This window comes from Arachis ipaensis, chromosome B10 (assembly GCF_059453495.1).
Source record: "Arachis ipaensis isolate K30076 ecotype BB chromosome B10, ASM5945349v1, whole genome shotgun sequence".
Taxonomy (NCBI): Eukaryota; Viridiplantae; Streptophyta; class Magnoliopsida; order Fabales; family Fabaceae; genus Arachis; species Arachis ipaensis.
Window position 1 is genome coordinate 19,982,600 of NC_142435.1, and position 19,164 is coordinate 20,001,763.

Here is a 19,164-nt window from a genome sequence, read left to right on the forward strand (position 1 = left end):
TTCCCAAAATCACTCAATGGTTGAAAAGTTGCTTCTTAGAGACTTTTAATTATGTATTTTAATTCTCTTTTATCCCATTCGATGCCGTGATCCGTGTGTTAAGTGTTTCAGGCTTTATAGGGAACGAATGACTTGGAAAGTGGAGAGGAGGCTTGCAAAAATGGAAGGAACACAAGAAACTAAGGAGATGACCAGCGAGCAATGACGCGAGCGCATGGCCCACGCGAACGCGCGAAATGGAGAATTCGCAATGACGTGGACGTGTGCCTGACATAAACGCGAGGATTCGAGTCTGCACGAATGACGCGAACGCGTGAACCACGCGAGCGCGTGGCAATGAAAAACGCTGAATGATGTGAACGCGTGGATGACGCGTACGCGTGACCTGCGCGATCTGAAGAAATAACAGAATTCGCTGGGAGCGATTTCGGGTCGCATTTTGACCCAGTTTTTGGTCCAGAAACACAGACTAAACCTAGGGAACATGCAGAAACTCGAGGAGATATCCACACACATTCAGATTCATCACATGAGGATTACTCTTAGTTTTTAGATCTGAATCTAGATTAGTATTACATTGATAGTTTATGCTTTTGCTTTGGATTGTGGATGTTGAAGAGCCATTACCTCTGTGAAGACACTACCTTAGTTTGTTCCTTTACCTTTTACTCTTTTCAGTTGATTATTGCTCCTATTCAAATAAGTATGTTACATTTCAAATTTATTAATATATAGAGTTATTTTTATTTTAATTAATTTTAATTCTCTATTTTAATTTATTTAATTATGTCTTCTCATATTTTTATGATTATTAATTTCATGTCAATGGAGCAGAATTTCTACTTGACATGGGGGTTAGTTAAGAGGAGATACTTGAGTTGGAATGCTCAAGTGCTTGGTTGAATTGGACGTTGTTAGCTAATTCCATACGTACTAACACTAGACCTCCCTAAGGGAGAGGACTAGGAATTGAGGGTGAGAGTTAGTTTAATCACCATACTTTTCCTTATTTAGTAAGGGGGTAACCGAGTGAGAACAACACCCCTTTTACACTACACTGCACTTGAGAAGATTCCAACAAGGATAGAAATTCCATTTAATTATTCCCCCAGTCAAGGTCTTTTATTCAGAGTATCAATAATTATTCTTAGTTTATTTTTATTGCCTTAATTCACAATCATTTCAATTACTCGTTATCAAAACTCAATTTTTCTGAAAACCCCTAGTTAATAAAATAGCACTCTTTCTTGCAACTCATTGGGAGATGACCTGGGACTCATACTCCTAGTATCTTTATTTCTAAAATTTGTGACAACCTTTTTTAAATTGGTGAGACAGATCTTAGCCGGTTAAGAGCTATACGTGCAACGCTGTTCTCTTAATTGGTTAACTTCTGCCATGCATCAGGGAGAAAGAGTACAAGAAAGAGAGAAGAAGAGAGAGAGGGAGAGAAAGTGAGAGCGACAGTGAGAAAGAGAGAGAGAGAGAGGAGGGGAAGATGGAGGGAGAGAGAGGGAGAGAGAGATAGAGAGGAAGAGGGATAGGGGAGAGAGTGAGAGAAAGGGATGGATGGAGAAAAGAGAGAGTGAAAGAAAGGGGAGGGGGAGAAAGAGGGGCAGGGGAGAGATAGAGGAAGATAATAAGAGAGAGGGGAGAGAGAGAGAGAAAAGGAAAAAGGGGGGAGAGAGAGGAAGACAAAGAGAGAGAAATGGGAGAAAGAGGGGGAGAGAGAGAGAAGAGGAAGAGAAGGAGAGAGAGAGAAAGGAGGGAGAGAGAGAGAGGGAGAGAGGAGGAGAAATAGAGGAAGAGGGGAAAAAAGAGAAAAAGAGAGAGAAGGGAGAGAGAGGGGGAGAAAGAGAGAGAGAGAGGGTAAGAAAGAGAATGTAAAATATAATTTTATATATGTTAAGAGTGAGAGAGAGAGAGAGGAAAAGAAAGAGAAAGAGGAGGGGGAGAGGAAAGGAGAAGAGGGAGAGAGAGAGAGAGAGGAAGAGGGATAGAGGAGAGAAAGAATGAGAGAAAGGGATAGAGTGGGAGCAAAGGGAGAGAGAGGGAGAGAGGAGGGGAGAGAGAGAGAGAGAAAGACAAAGAGAGGGGATGGGAGAAAGAGGGGAATGGAGAGAGAGAGAGAGAGAGAGAGAGAGAGAGAGAGAGAGAGAGAAGGAAAAGAGAGAGATAAGGGAGAGAGAGGGAGAGAAGAAGAGAGAGAGGAAGAGGAAAATGAGAGAGAGAGGGAGAAGGGAAGGAGAGAGAGAAAGAGAGAGAGGGGGGAGAGAGAGGGAGAGGGGGAGAAAGAGAGAGAGGGGAGAGAGGGAGAGAAGGAGAGAAAGAGAGGGGGAGAGAGAAAATGTAAAAACTAATTTTATATATATTAAAAGTTAAAACTAGTTTTAGCCTATAAACCAGTTTAAACTGGTTTTTTTTCTATTAAAACTGGTTTTATTTTTATGAACTGATTTAAACTGGTACACTGTATTGTAAACTGGTTTAAAATCAGTTTCTTATTTGACAAAGTTTGGTTCAGTTTTTAAACCATTTAAAATGGTTTAGTGCAGTTTCAGTTCAGTTTATGAAAAAAACTGAACTATGAACACCACTACTAAGAACCATTATATCCATTGGAATGATATGCATCATAGGAGGGATTGCAATCATAGTAGCTTAATTGAGGAGGTTGCCATGAAGATTGCTCATATGGAAGTGGCTCCCTTCATAAGAATTCTTTCCTCCCATAATGTGAGCCATCATTAGAGTCTCCACTACCTACAACATAGTCATAACCATATCCAAAACCACAAGGATAAGAATTCATCTGGAAAAGAGGAAATCAAAACAAAAGTCTCAAAAGGCAAAGAAAAAAGTAAACTACTAATTACTAACAAGACCTAGAAATAACCAAAAAGTAAGATATTCACAATATGAACATATTCACAATAGCCAATAACATAACACCATTGCAATTCCCCGGCAACGGCACCATAAACTTGATAGAGCAAAACCGTCGGCTAAGAATTTCTTCTCGGTTAGAGGAAATGACTTTGTTGTAAGTATAATTCCTAACTGACAAGCAATGCTCAATCAAAGTTTAATTTGGTTGTCAGAAGTACAAACCCCAATGAAAAGGTAATCGAAGTATTCAAACCTCGGATCGTCTCACAAGGAATTGCAATAAAGTGATCAATTATTGGCTATGAAGAACAAGGGGGTTTGATTTGTAATTAGCAAGAAAAGTAAATAACAAGAAAGTAAACGACAATAACTAATAAAGACATGAAAAGAACTCTTGGCTAAGCATGGGAATTGAGATCACCATCCTTGTCTACAAATTATATATTGACAATTATGAGGGACCAACCCATTTAGTCTACTTCTATGCTTGAAGTAAGTACAATGTCTACCTCAACGCATTAAATACGTCAAATAGGCTTGATCAACATCAATCCATAAGTCATAACCTAGCTACTAATTAACTTAGTAGTAGGCTAGAGTCAATGGTTATCAAATTGACCACATGGAGTTCTTAAATCACCAATTCGTTGAGATCCAGTGACTCAAGGTCACTCAATTCCCTTATCCTAGGCCAAGAGTAAGGAAAACTACACAATAACTAGAGAAAATATTTCATCAAACACCTAGAGTGCAAGAAAAGTAAACATCACCAAATGCAAGAATTAAAGAAACTCATAACTAATATAAGCAAGAAATCAATAATAACAACTAAGATAAGCAATAAAAGATATGGAAACATTAAATTGCATTAAAAGAAAATAGAAATCAACAAGAGTTTATAAACATAAAAGAGAGCAAAATAGGAAAAATGACAAGTAAAACTAGAATAATAAAGATGTAACAACATGAAATTAAAAGGGAAAACTAAATCAAAACAAGAATTGAAAGTTGGATCTAAAGAAATTAAACCTAAACTATCCTAAATTCTAGAGATAAGGGAGAGCTTCTCTCTCTATAATTCTACCTACAACATGATGAAAAACTATACTATGGTTCTCCCTCCAATCCTTTGCTATCCTTAGGTTCAAAAGCATCAGAAATGAGTTGGATTTGGGCCTCCTTTAGCTTAGAAATCGCCCCCAGCGTTTTGCCTCTAAGTGAGTCACGTGACCAACATCACGCGTATGCGTGGATGATGCGTGCGCATCGCTTGCTGATTCTCTGGTCACGCATACGCGTGGGTAGCGCGTACGTGTCGCTGGCGAATCTTCATCTCACGCGTACGCGTGCGCGTGGCCTTCAGTTCAGCAAATCCTCATTTCTTCATGAATTCTCCATTTTTGCATTCTTTTTCTTCATTCCTTCAACCTAATCTTTGCCTTCTAATCCTGAAATCACTTAACAAACATATCAAGGCATCGAATGAAATTAAAGTGAATTAAAATTAGTGATTTAAAGGCCTAAAAAGCATGTTTTTACTCTTAAGCACAAAATAGGAGTAATTCACACCACCATGCTATTTCATTGAATAAATGTGAGAAAAGATGATAAAATCTCCTAAAATTAACACAAGATAAACCACAAAATTGGGGTTTATCAGTCTTTCAGAATTTCATTTTGATGTTAATCATAATACAAATTGCATAATAGTAATTATATAAATTATGTTAAGTAATTTATTTTCATTTCGGAAATAATATTTTTTATTTATAAAAGAAAAATAAAACATTTTTAAAATCAATTGATTATATAGCAATATTAATGATAAAAATGAAAAGTTTCATCACTAATAACTTTCACAATAAGTGGAACAACGACGTCATGCTTTTTACTTGAGGAGCACGTACTTCTTCAATTTGCTCTGCTAGGGTTTTTTCCAAAACAGAATGTTTTTGCCATCTAGGTCAATGTTTGACTTTTGTCAATTTCTTTCTTTATTCCTCTCTTTATTCCCTTCTTTATTCCTTCTCTTCAATTCACCATAAGAGTTCTTTCATGGAATTATCGCAGTTTGGGGAGACCTTTGGCAGTCCATAACCTTAAAGGGATGTGCTAATCCCACTCCCCTGAGATTGTGTTTCTATGTGAAACAAAAAACCAATCTCGTTTGGTGGAAAATAAGTTGAGATCTTGTCATTTTACGAATTGAAAGATTGTTAGTCCGACGAATACAGCGGGTGGATTGGTTTTAGCATGGAAGGAGCGCACAACGGTTGAGATTCTCGCTGAAAAAGAGTTTTTCATAGCTGCCAAGGTAACTGATACTACTTTGAATTATTCTTGGGGCTGATTGGAGTATATTTAAATAGTCTGGATGAGATTCGGTCTACCCAATACACAGAACCTTCCGTTTTTGTACAACGTTTCTTTGGAAATATTGTAATTATGGGTTATTTTAATGCTATAGTGAGCCTCGATGAGAAGGAAGGAGGGGGTTAAAATCATCTTAATCTATTTCTGAATTTGTGAATTTTATTGATATTGGTAGACTGAAGGACTTGAGTAAGATTGGGAGAAGGTTCACCTGGACTAATAGGTGATGAGGGCAGGACTAGATCAGGGAGCGGCTTGACGCACTTGCAAACGGTGAGTGGATGGACCGTTTTCCATCAGCCTCGCTATCTCGGCTCGTAGAAAATAGTTCAGATGATGTGCCTATCCTCCTTAATACAAATTGGGTCATGGAAAAATCTAAATGGAGGTTTAAGTTTCAAGAGAGGTGGTGTGGTTTAGAAGAAATTCAGGTAATTATCACCAAAGCTTGGAAGGAATGGGTGGATGGCTCAGTAATGTTTGTTTTGGCTCACAAATTGAAGCACTGTAGGCACCATATTGTTCAATGGCAGCAACAGAACAAATATAATTCGAAGAAGAACATTGGTGAACTCACATCTCAGCTTGAAATTCTCAAAGAGGAGGGTATTATAGGGGGAGAACAGGTTGAAGGATTGGAAAATAAACTTGAGGATGCTTACTTTAAGGAGAAAAGCTATTGGAGGGAGAAATCTTGTGTAAAATGGCTTAAAAAGGGGGACAAAAATATAAGGTTTTTTCACCAATCATTCCAATCCAGAATCTGAAGAAATAAAATTTGGAAACTGTAAAAGAATGATGGTACGTATGCTACCACCCATGAGGAAATTTCACAAGTAGCTGAAACATACTTGAAGGATATCTTCACATCAATTAACCAAGCTAATCCGGCACATGCATTCAAAGATTTTGAAACCAAAATTTCAGCAACCATGAACCGAAAATTTACTAGACCGGTCAGTTTTGATGAGGTAAAACGGGCGGTCTTTAGTGTTCACCCCCAGAGCGCTGCTAGTGATGATGGATTTACGGCTAAATTCTTTCAATTCTACTGGAGTTTAGTAGAGCAGGATGTTTTTAAGGCTGTTCGCAGTTTCTTTGTCAGTGGTAGACTACTAAAGAGCTTCAACTATACACAAATATGTCTCATTCATAAGATTCTTGATGCAAAAGATATGACATAGGTTAGACCCATCAGCCTTTCCTCAGTTGTGTATTAAATTATTTCTAAAGTACTATTCCATCGGCTATAGAAATTTATGACTTCGTAGATCAACCCTAATCAGAGCGCCTTCATTAAGGATAGATTGATTTCAAACAATGTCCTAGTCGCTTAAGAATGCATGCACTATCTAAAGACAAAGAAGAGAGGCCCATCGAGTGAAATGGCTATTAAATTGGATATGAGCAAATCCTATGATCGTGCTGAGTGGCATTTTCTTTGGTTCATTTTAGAGAAATTGAGATTTGAATCTAGGTGGATTGGTTGGATACAGGAGGTCGTGACTACAGTTTCTTACTCTGTCGTTGTTGAAGGTCAACCTTTTGGTTTTTTAAACCAAATAGAGGTATCCGTCAAGGAGACCCTCTATCTCCCTACCTTTTTCTTTTCTGTGCAAAAGGATTATCCTTTTTGCTAAATAAGGTAGAGTAAAACGGTCTCATTGAAGGTATTCAGATCAACCGAAGATGTCCTACTGTTAATCATTTATTGTTTGCGGATGACTCAATCATTTTTTGCAAAGCGTCAGAAAACAGTTGTAAAAATATTCTCAGTATACTTCAGCCATACGAGGGGTTCAGTGGCCAAAAAGTTAATTTGCATAAATCAGCTCTATTCTTTAGTAATAATACTCCTCTCGCTGCTCGATTACTACTGGCTCAGAAATTGAAAATTGTTCATATTGGTGCATAGGATAAATATTTGGGTCTTCCATCTACAGTCCAAAAATAAAAAAGGCCATCTTCGGAGAAATCAAGTACAAGGTGAGGAAGCGAGTTCAAGGGTGGAAAAAAACTTCTCTCCTCTGCAAGCAGGCATGTTCTAATCAAAGCTATTGGTGGGGAGGCTATCCCAATTTATTCATTATCATGTTTCCACCTTCCTGACATTTTAATTAGGGAGATTCACAACATACTCTCCCAATTTTGGTGGGATAAAAAAGGTATAGAGCGAAAAATGGCTTGGGTTAGTTAGGATAATATGATAAGACCGAAACTGGAAGGTGGACTAGGTTTTAAGGACCTAGGGGCTCAGAATTTGGCGCTACTAGCAAACAATATTGGAAAGTTGTCTCTCAGCCACAATCACTCCTATCTAGACTCCGCAAAGGTAAATATTTTTGATACAGTTCTATAATGAATGCAGAGATCGGAACAGTACCTTCGTGGGGTGGCGTAGCATATTGGAAGGGTGTAAGGTTGTTGAAAAGGGGCTGGTTTGGCGAGTTGGTGATGGGTCCAGTATCCGAATCTTCAACGATCCTTGGCTTGCTCCTCCACATCCCTGTGTTGTTCCTTCATCTGAAGCTTTCAATCTGCAAAATCAACCACTATTGATGGTCAAAGACTTAATACTTTCTAATGGTCAGTGAAATCAGACTTTAATTAGAAGTATTTTTTCTGAGAGCACTAGTCAGCGTGTGCTAGCAACAACAATTGGGGGTGGAGAAGATAAAATTTATTGGGCCCTTAATAAAAGTGGTTTGTATGAAGTGAGTACTAGGTACTGTGTGGCTTATGGGTTCTCGCATTCTCCCATTGAATTTTACCCAGAGATTATGAGATAAGGGAATTTGTGATGAGAATTGTGGAAGATGAAAATCCCAGCGAAGATTAAGATTTTTCTTTGGAGGGGCTTCTATGAAAAGCTTCTAGTGCTGCAAAAGCTTCATCATCGCATCCCATTAATTCAATCCACCTGCCGAAGATGCCTGCAATTTCCAGAATTAATCAATCATTGCATCTTCTATTGTGAGAAATCAAAGAAAATTTGGTCAAAAATAGGTTTACCAGCTACTAGAAGGGGCACCGAAGACTCTGATTTCTATGTTGAGTGGAATTTGAGAATAGGGGTCTTGCGTACCCAACCCAATAGCTCCTCTCAAAGGATGATGATGGTGATTTTGAGCTGGTTCTTATGGAAGGCTAGAAACAAGTTCATCTTTGATAATGTATCAACTAGTGTAGAAGAGATAATGGCATCGCCTTTGAAGTTGTAGAAGGAGCTTCAACAAATCTCTAATTCCTAATTGATGAGCATTTCACTTTCTTTTGTTTCTCTTATTAGATTATTATATGATGTTACCTCTATAGTAGAGCATTGGGAGTCTCCCATTTCTTTTACTTGTCCCATATATGGACACCCATATGTTTCTTTCGTTTCATGAATGAAATTATCTGACTTTAGAAAAAAAAACTTTCACAATATGTGTTACCTTACATAAAATATAAGAGTAGCTTCTTCCCTCAAAATATTTCAATTAAAATATTCTTCCCTCCAAATACATCACCCGTCTTCATTGTTAGAACTTAGAAACAAAACCTAAAAACAAAACCCAAGCTCTAGCATGTTCAGTTAGAAACAAAATGCAAACCCCAATCCCAACGGCTTTGGAATTTCCCCAAATTTATGCTACTGGAATGAGCTCTTTGTTTGCGTTTCTCTTTATTGTCCTTCTTCCCTTTTATTTGCTTGCTTCTTCTCCGCTTGCGTTCTTCTACACGCCTCGTCTCTGGTAGCATTGTGAAATAGTAACCCCTAGCCCTAGGTGCTACTCTGCCCGTCATGCAGTCGTTGAAGTAGGGAAGAAGAGGACGAAGGAGAAGGCTACGGCCACGATACAGACAAAAGTTGTCTCCGCTGCTTCTTGCACCTCCAGCACAGTATTCTCTGCTTTACGCTACTTGAAGAAGAGAAAGGTTTTTTGCCCACTGTTTAATTTAATAAATTAGTTTCAGTGAATTTTTTAAGGATACAGTAGTTGTTTGACTAAAATAGAAAGAGAAATAACCTTGGTGATTTTGGGAATTCGCTAATTTATTTGTGGGTTTGAGAACACTGGTAATCTGGTATGAATGGCTTTTCATGTTTACAATAATAATATAAAGAAGAAATCAAAATGAATTAGCCTGATTCATTTAGTTCTTAAGAATAATGTACTCTATAACTCCATAACATACAAATTTTTGTAGAACTTGCTAAGACCATGGAAGGATTTGCTGCAGACTTTGGACTTTATGGCAATTCGACATCTGGTTTTGCTTCATCCCAATTGGATTGGTTGTTTCTCTCCAGCGCACACGTCAACAACAATGCTCCTTTAATTTGATTGGATCCAAAGTAAGTAAATCCATCTTTATCTGATTACTGCGTACATGTGCATCCTTTGAACTACGATATGTGTCTTAGAATCTTCGTCATGCAAAACACAGAGATAAAAGTAAGACCGTGGGATTGGAAGCTGAGTCAAAAGCAGTAGCTCAAGATTGTGGGAAAGGTTGCAACAATTGCATGCCCATGCAAATCTAGATACAAGGACTAAAGGAAGAAATGAAGCGACACAGTCAAAAGATGGATGAGATGGCTCTACTACTAAGACAACTTATGTGGCTGATGCAGACCCATCCATTGATGTCAAGACTGTTACATCAACAACCAAAAATAGTGGTGTCTTCCATTTTAAATCACTGACTAAAATAGGCGACACGAAACCAGACAAGACATCATCCAAGTCAAAAAGACGATCCACTTCAAAACAAAAAGGCATTCATAAGGATACACCTATTGATGTACCAAATTACAACTTGGACCATTTGGCTTTTCGTCGCTCAAGGCGTAAAAGGAAGACCTCATCGACTGGGACACCTAAACAAATTATCTCTGGGGAAAATGATAAGTTGAAGGTAGTTTACTTATATCCCTTATGAAGTTGGAGACTTGGTTTCATTTTGTCATTGTACATCCCTTTGGAACCGTAATTTCTTCTTAAATGGTTGTGTCCTAACAGAGGACTTTATTCTCAGACAAAGATAGGGCCAAAGACAAAAAAGAAAGGACACCACAAGCTAACAAAATTGGTCCATCAAGACCTGCATCACATATTGGTGAAAGACCTTATGTCGATCTACTGTGCAGAGATTTAACCCAAACCAAGCAGAAGTAGGTGAAAAAATTTCAGAGGTATGTATGTTCATAGAAATATGGTATAACTGTAATTTAGAGGAATTTTTGTTGTCTCAGATCATAATTAATCGTAGAACTCTCAAGTAATTTCAAATTGAGAATTATTTTAAATGAAGTTGTGATTTATGCCACAAAACACCATGTTCACATTTTATCCTCAAAAGGAAATGCGATTAGCAGGCACCGACCTTGCAGTAGCGGCATACATTTTTGGAATGGGAAAAGACAAAAGGTAGGCACATAACTCAGATAATTTTGCATTACTGCCTTATGTGATATATTTGAGGTAACATAATATGCAATAAACAATTAATGTTGTTGAATGGTTATATGCTTTGCACAGGGAAATCTTGGTCTCGGACCTACATTGCTATGGTGATAGGAAAGCATTCCAAACTCTTATCCCCGGCCGAAGAGTTGTAGACGATGTAAGTGGCTAATAACGGTGGCATTTAATTTTTATGCTTGATTGTTTCAATCAATTAACCTCTTTGGTAATGAACTTGTATATTTAAATGTCTCTGTGATATTTTAACTATTCGCATAACTCTTAATGAATTTGTCACCCGTTTCATGGCTAAATTCATCGTTTTTAGATTATAATCCTTGTTGCAACGATGCTTACCTACAATTCTGGTCGCCTAATATGATATTTGCCTCCAACATTTGCAGTGAGAATTAATGCTTATTTTAAATCCTACTTGCATGCATCTTATCTCAAAAAATTAATGAATTGGGATAAATTTTAGCAACTAGCTTGTGGCTGTGGACATTTCCATGGTGGAACAGCCAAATGGATTAAGGATAAATACATGGCCAAGATAGATGAGGTGTTGAAGATATATGTACCTATTTGGCACGACGACCATTGGTTTTTACTGGTCATTGACATGTTGGCAAAGCAGCTGTTGTACTTGGACACCGCACATTTGGCTAAGAAAAGAGATTCACATGTCTTGCAGATTAAAAAAGTGGTAAATTACTTATTGTACTAGTGCATGGATAGAGATTACCGGTCACAGACTTTCAGTCTTGTTCTAAACTTATATTATTTACAGGCCTTGTTCTTGGAAGAAATAGTTTTAGATGAGTCTTGGTATGCTTGTAAAAGGCATGAAAGGCCAACTATCTCTGAATTTAAGCTAGTGGAACCCAAGGTCAATTAGCAAGAAGTTGGAACGTAAGCTTTTTGTTATCTTCCTAGTACAAAATCACAATCTTGTATAATACTAGATAGTGTTTGTCTTACTCTTACTTGTTGGAATTACTATTTACATTGACTAAATAGAAATGATTGTGGAGTGTGGATCTATCAATGGATGATTTATCTCGATTGTGGAGGTCTCACAATGTAGAGGTATCTACTCCTTTATGGTTGCATGGTATGTCACTTTGTTTCCAACGGTGACACTCACATTCAATCCTTTCTGAAGTCACATCATGAAGAACATGATAAAGTCTACCTGGTCGTCTAAATTTTGCAACACAATGAACAACATTACTGCCCATACCACTTTTGCCGACATGCTTTAGTGCAGCAACTTTTGCTAGTTGATCCTCCACCTCTGCAAATAATTCTGCAGTGTAAACCATTGCTGCAGCCTGCTCAATGGAGTCCAACCCAGTAGTCAGCAATGGCTTACTATACATAGACTTGAATTGAGTAACGAGTTCATTGTTACGGTAATCTTTAACCACACGCTCTTGATTTTCCACAAGCTCAAGCAAGGTTTTTCGCGACTTAATAAACCTTTTTTTGGAAAGAGTTTATACCTTCACATCGAGATGTTGTTCTAACACTTGCACTAAACTTTCCACGTAGGTATATAGTGGCCCACATTTCTTTATTGGCATATTTGGTTAAAAGCCAGTGGTCCTCACCAATGTCAAATTTCTGAATCATTTCTTCCCAGTAAGCTTTAAATTGGGGTACCGTCATATTAGGATATATCGATACCTTAAAAGCATCCGAAAGAGATTGATCCTTGATATGACTATTTGCATTTTTCTCAATGTGTCATCCACAATGCCTATGTGTGGCGCTAGGGAAGACCTCCTTTATTGCTTGTCGCATTTGATCGTCATCGTCAGTCACTACAACACTTGGTTCCTTGTTCATCATGACATCCAAAAATTCCTTCAGCAACCATGTGTAGGTATCTCGAGTTTCATTGGCAAGCACAAGAAACCCAAATATGCAAGTCAAGCAATGATTATTTGATCCAGAGAAAATCAGGTTTATTATATCTATCCTTCTTATAAGTGGAGTCGAAAGCTAACACATTTCCAAAGTATTAGTAGTCATTGATCATAAGTCCATCAGCCCAGAAAAGATTGCCCATTTTATTACTGTTGACTAGTGTATAACGAGCAACAAACATTGGGTCCACATCTGCCTTACTCTGAAGATAAGCTACTACGGCCGCAGCATCTTTGTGCTCTATCTTTGCACACCTATCCCGATCAATGAAGTTATAAACATCCTTCTTCGTGAAATTAAGGTTACCATAGCCACCAACAAGCTTAGCCAAAATCCCAACAATTTGAGAAGTTTGAAACCCATATTCCTTCATGTAAACAATCTGGGCTTTGTCAGCCTCATTCAACTTCCAATGGTTAGAAATTAAATGAATAAATTATTCTGGGATCATTGGATGGTTGTGCTCTTCTTCTAGTGTCTTGACTCTCCATTTCATTGACAACTTATCCAAATAAACAGAACAACGTGCCTTGTAACCAGTTCTAGTCTCTGGTTTATAATTCCTCTTTCCGTCGACTAGACGATAGTGTTTTGGATCCCTTGTCCCTTGGCGATTGAAAACATAGTACCTTCTATTCAAATTTCCATCCTCATCTCTTGACAGGTCTCTTTTACGGATAGTAAAACCCATATCTCTCGCATACTTTCCGTAAGCTTTATAGGCATGAACCTCCTCGTCAAACTCAGCACTCTATAGCATAGTTGCGGTAACCTTGTCATCATCTTTCTCTATGCTAGATTCAACATTATCAGTATTCTCAACACCTTGATGAGAATCTTCATCCTCATAGGAAAAGCTATCATCATTGCTGCTACTGCTCCACTCAGGAGCTTGATCACCACTGCTAAATTCATCCATTTTCAAGCCTCCAACTTAAAAGGCAGCACCTAATAAAGAAAGAACACCCAAAAAAATTTTACAAATCACCTAGAAGCACAACTAGGATTCTTTGTCTTCATATATAAAAACACATCAAACTAAAATTTTCATGCCATTAAAAATAAGAACAAGGAAACATTTTCCTCTCTTAATACATGCATGGAATAAATTTGGTAATAGGGTTATTATTCATTGTGTTTTTAATAAAGCTTTTGGGTTATTCATGATTGAAAAGTACAAGCAGTAGAGCAAGAAAAAATTCTTAAGGGAGAAAAGATTGGAGAAAAAACCCTCAAAATTTCGGAGAAACAATGTTGAATATAACAATAGCAACAAATAACAAAACTCACCAGAAAAAGTACCAAGAACCAAAAAAGTAAAAAATATTTAAAAAAATATCGGAGAAAACTCCCAAATCTTACCTTAGAAATTAATGGAAAGAGGTGTATGGAGGAGGTGTGAGAGGAGGGCCATAATGTCACTTTCCACAACAGCAATGGACGCACGGTGAGGGCAACCGCAACACCAATAGTGATGGAGGAAGATGCCATACCTCAGTTTGTGGGTCTTCAGATTTACTTTCAATGGAGGAGTGGAGAAAGGGTAATGACTCGTGAATAGAAGAAACTAAGAAGCACAGATTAAAGTATTGTCAGCAAACAAAGGAAGGAGGAGCCATAAAAGTTTTGGCTTTGAGAGAGGTAAAGAATGGCTGATCACACTACCAACTAAGAAGATTGAAAAATTGGAAAAAATAATGACCGGGTTAGAGAGAATAAAGAAATCAGGTTAATGCCGTTTGTTAACTCTGCAAAACTTACTGCTATCCCTGACAGTCTCATGTCCACTTGTCAATTTTACAATCTACCACATCTTTTCGGCAACGTTTCGGCAAAAATGTTTAGGCACCAAAGAACGCACCTAAAATATATTTTATTCAATAAATCAATAAAACAAAAAGTATTAGGCCAACACTCCTGTGTAGATATCAGTGCGACAAGTGTTAATGGAAGTAGAAATTTTTTTGCAGGGGTTGCATGTAACACCCTAATTACCCTAAGCCTTACCTCATGTCATAAAGCAATGGATAATTAAAGGTCATGATAATTCTAAGGCTCATACAATAATATATATATATATAGAAAGAAATAGTAATTTTAGAAACCCGATGAAGAAATAAGCTCAAAAGCAGAGTTTCAAAAGCGCAAAACGTTCACACGAAACTAAAGGCATAAGGGTACAAGGTATAGATACAAGATATAAGATTCTGGGACACCAGAGGCAATCCTAGAACTTCACATCAAGCATAGTATTCAAGTTTATAAAACAGATAAATAAATCCTTAAATAGGTCAACTATCTTAGGGGATTTCTAATCTAACATTACACCACTGTCCCACAACCTTTGCCAACCTAACCGCCATGCGATCCCATTGCCACCGCCTACCGAACCTCCTCAATCCCAGTAGAAAACACAAGTAATTCATACAAGTAAAGCACAAGTAATTATCAAGTATAGCAGGTAAATCAAGAAGTACTTAAGCATGTTATACAATTAGGCATATTATGCAAGTAAACGAAGCAAGCAACCATATAGAAGATGCACATGATGAATGCCTGCCCTATTGGCTGTGATATCACACTGTTAGTTCAATTGCCAACCCGACACATTCCCATGGGAATGTCACCTTTCGATCACGAATAAAATGGGTACCCCTAGGGATATCGTGCCCGACACACGGTCCAGGGATATAGTGCCTACGCACACTCCTATGATTCCGAAAGGATGCGAGCAGGATACTCAGCCACATACCTCACATCTCAACGTAAGCGGGACTAACCACCGCCCTTATGTCGCCGCCACGACCTCAACAGGAGGGATTAACCTACCGTCCCTGCCAGGCGCATAACATCTCAACAATATCAGTATAAATCATTATAAATTCCATCAGTGATCACTTTCAGTATTCAATCTTTCTCATTTAGCTTGAGTTCCAGACTCGTCACAAACATTTCCAATTTTCTTATTTTCGCAGCTCATTATACTCATCATCATACAGTACTTCAACGGTCCACTCACAAACTTCAGAAACCTAAGTCTCCGTCTTCTAAACTTTTTACCAGAAAATATCTAGTTAAACTCACTTAGGGTATTCTCTATATTTCAAAGCCTAAAAACAAGTTAAAACATCTTAGATAAGCGTTACGGAAGTTTACAAGCTTGCCAGAAAGGTAAAACGGCTAAAAACAAGGTTTTCATTGAAAAACAGAGCAGTGTGCGTACGCATAGGGGTGTACATACGCACGCCCAGAGGAGTTTTCCCAGCTTGTGCGTACGCACGATGTTGTGCATATGTACAATGATGAGCGGATATTTTATACGCTTTTAGGCATCATTTTCATATAGTTTTTAGTATGTTTGTTTAAGTTTTATTTAGTTTTCATAGGTTTTAGTGCAAAATTCACATTTTTGGATTCTACTTTGAGTTTATGTGTTTTTATGAAATTTCAGGTATTTTCTGGCTAAAATTGAGGAGTTAGAGCAAAAGTCTGATTTAGAGACAGAGAAAGTGCTGCAGATGCTGTCAGGATCTAACCTCCTTGCACTCTAAAGAGATTTTCTGGGCCCCAGAAGTGGATTTTAGCACTAAAAGACTGTTTTACCCTTCCTATGTAATCCTTAGTCATTAGCTTAGTATTTATTTGAGAACTTTTACAGACTTAAGAGGAGGACCTGTCATATTTTCGTTTATTGTATTTTCTATCAGTATGAGTTTCTAAACCTCCTAAGTTGAGGGGAGGAGCTCTGCTGAGTTTTATGGATTAGTAAAGTACTACTGTTCTATCTCAATACGTGTTTGATTCTCTATTCTAAGATGTATATCTGTTCTTCATCATTATGAATGCGTTGAACCGGCACAAGGTTATCACATTCTATATGGGTTCAGAGTGAGTCTTTCATCGGACAATGATGAACCACTAGCTTGGTCATACATCTCTCAGACGGCTAATCCACGACTTCGTTGGGAACTTCTCGAGACACCAGTTCAGCCGAGGTACGGGGAGATTAGAGTCTTTGTGGTAGAGGCTAGAACCAAAGGCGCAACATTTTCTGATCCGGGAGATTCGACCTTGTCTGTGGCATTTTGAGTAGGATCACTAAGGAGAATGGACTGCAGGAGCTTCACCCTCAATTAGACTGGATCCGCACTAACCCTGGGGTTCAGATCTGGAGGAGCATTGGCGATCCCTTAAGAAAGGCATTGATCACATACAGCCTGCCATAGAAGAAATCATTCACAGTTGAAGAAGACAGTAAGATCGGATTGATCCAGAAGAACAAAGCATCTCCAAGCCTCAACCATCTTCATATCATTGCATTCACCATCAAATGACTAACGTTTTTATTTATTTTCTTTTCATGCGAATTAAACAAACAAACAACTCTTTTATCCGTCTGACTAAGATCTACAAGATAACCATAGCTTGCTTCAAATCACAAGCCTCGTGGGATTCACCCTGACTCACTCAGGTATTACTTGGACGACCCAGTGCACTTGCTGGTTCATTAGTGCAAAGTGTAATTCCACGCTACGATACAACTTGTAAATTTTGCAGGGTGTACGTGAGCACCAGAGTGTGTGAACGCTCTCAACAGTAGGCATATCCCTGTGTGTGTGTGTGCGCATTAAAGTGTGCGTACGCATGTTTTCTGAAAATCACAGGGTGTGCGTGTGCACCAGTGTGTGCGTACGCACAAGTGAAAACATGGCCCCTGCTCGGAGCATGCGCCCAATAGTGTGCATCTGCACACAAACCAGAACTCACAATTTCTGCAACATCACAGAATTCAGATTTTTGACACCAACTTCTAATGATCTTATCTTTTTCTACAAAATTTCAATTTCCACGAAATCTGTACCATTTTAAAACTCTTTGAATTATCTTTAATTTGATACAAAATTCAATCAATTTCAAAAATTGTAGCTCAATATATAATCCGTAAAAGTTGGCCCAAAATCTGTTTTTACCAAAAATTTTAAAAACTCAATTTTACCAAGTCTCTCAATTAAAAACCAATTGCTCTACATCCAAACCAGTCCTAATGTATCTAAATTATATTCATATATCTTCCAATTCATTCCACAATCTACCTATTCACATTTTTATCATTTTCACACCTAATCATCATTCCATTTATTAATCTCTCAAACAATATGCAACAACATCAAACATCAATAATTCCTCATACATAAATTCATCACTTACCACCCATCATCATGATAATAGTCATCCACCACCAATCATAGCTTAACATCAATAATTCAACATCATGCAACATTAACTCAAAAATCAACACCATTTATGAACAACAACCTCATTTCAACAATTATAAACAATCGATCCAATCCTATCCTAAGGTCTACTAGCTTAGCCTAAGTGTCTAGAAATACTACATATTACATAGAGAAAACCGAAACCATACCTTGGCCGATTCCTAATATGCACCAAACACCAAAATTTGACCCCAACCAAGCTTCCACAAGTTTTCAAGTTCAATCAAGCCACCATACACAATCCCAAAGCTCCAATAATCATAAATTCCAAGCTATACATAATTAATTCATCATAATTAATACCTAGAGTTTGCCAAAATCATAAATCCATAAGGGTTTAAGACATTCTTACCTTACCCAATAGTCTTAGGGGCAAAACCCAATAGCAACCAAGTGTTAGAGTGTACCTAAACACTCGAAATCACAAAAATATCTCAAAAACCAAACCTAAAATTTCGAATTTCATAGAGATAAAAACTGGGCAAGGATTTTCGAAAATTTTACCACTTTGGTTAGATGAAACTAACGGGCTCGGCGAGAGTTTCACGTGGCCACAAACCGTTCACGAATCGAAACTCCGTAACTCAAGTTACAAGAGAAAGAAAGAGAAGATGAATAGTGTTCTTCATCCCTTTTCTCTCAACCCGTGCAACTGCTAGCACTACAAGAAAAATGGAATATAGCGGCCAAAAATTACTGGCCATTTCCCAAACCGCCACAACTTGGTTGAATTGATGCGGTTCTTAAAGCGTAATGTAGCTCCATTCCAATTGACTTGAGGAAGTTTTGGGCCCTCACTGCAGCAAATAACCTTGGGGGAGGGGGGTTTTGTTTCACTAAAAAATCCAAACTAAATTAATATGCACCATAAACCTTCAGTCTTTGGCGCGAGATCCTTAGTAAAGCGATGGTAAGTTGATGAGCGGATATTTTATACGCTTTTTGGGGTTAATTTCATATAGTTTTTAGTATGTTTTAGTTAGTTTTTAGTTTATTCTCATTAGTTTCTAGGCAAAATTCATATTTCTGGACTTTACTATGAGTTTGTGTGTTTTTCTGTAATTTCAGGTATTTTCTGGCTGAAATTGAGGGAGCTGAGCAAAAATCTGATTCAGGCTGAAAAAGGACTGCTGATGCTGTTGGATTCGGATCTCTTTATACTCGGAATGGAATTTCTGGAGTTACAGGAGTCCAAATAGCGCGCTTCCAATTGCGTTGGAAAGTAGACATCCAGGGCTTTC

At 37.9% G+C, this 19,164-nt stretch overlaps 1 pseudogene across 1 annotated transcript in view; it reads right to left on the bottom strand.

The window, feature by feature from the left end:
* Positions 1 to 7,815: 7,815 nt before the first annotated feature.
* The window catches only part of LOC107624085 (protein FAR1-RELATED SEQUENCE 5-like), a 48,767-nt pseudogene continuing 37,418 nt past the window's right edge, over positions 7,816 to 19,164 (bottom strand). Inside the window, exon 3 of the transcript XR_015906977.1 lies at positions 7,816 to 13,595. The product of XR_015906977.1 is annotated as a protein FAR1-RELATED SEQUENCE 5-like (transcript). The remainder of the gene's footprint in view (positions 13,596 to 19,164) is intronic.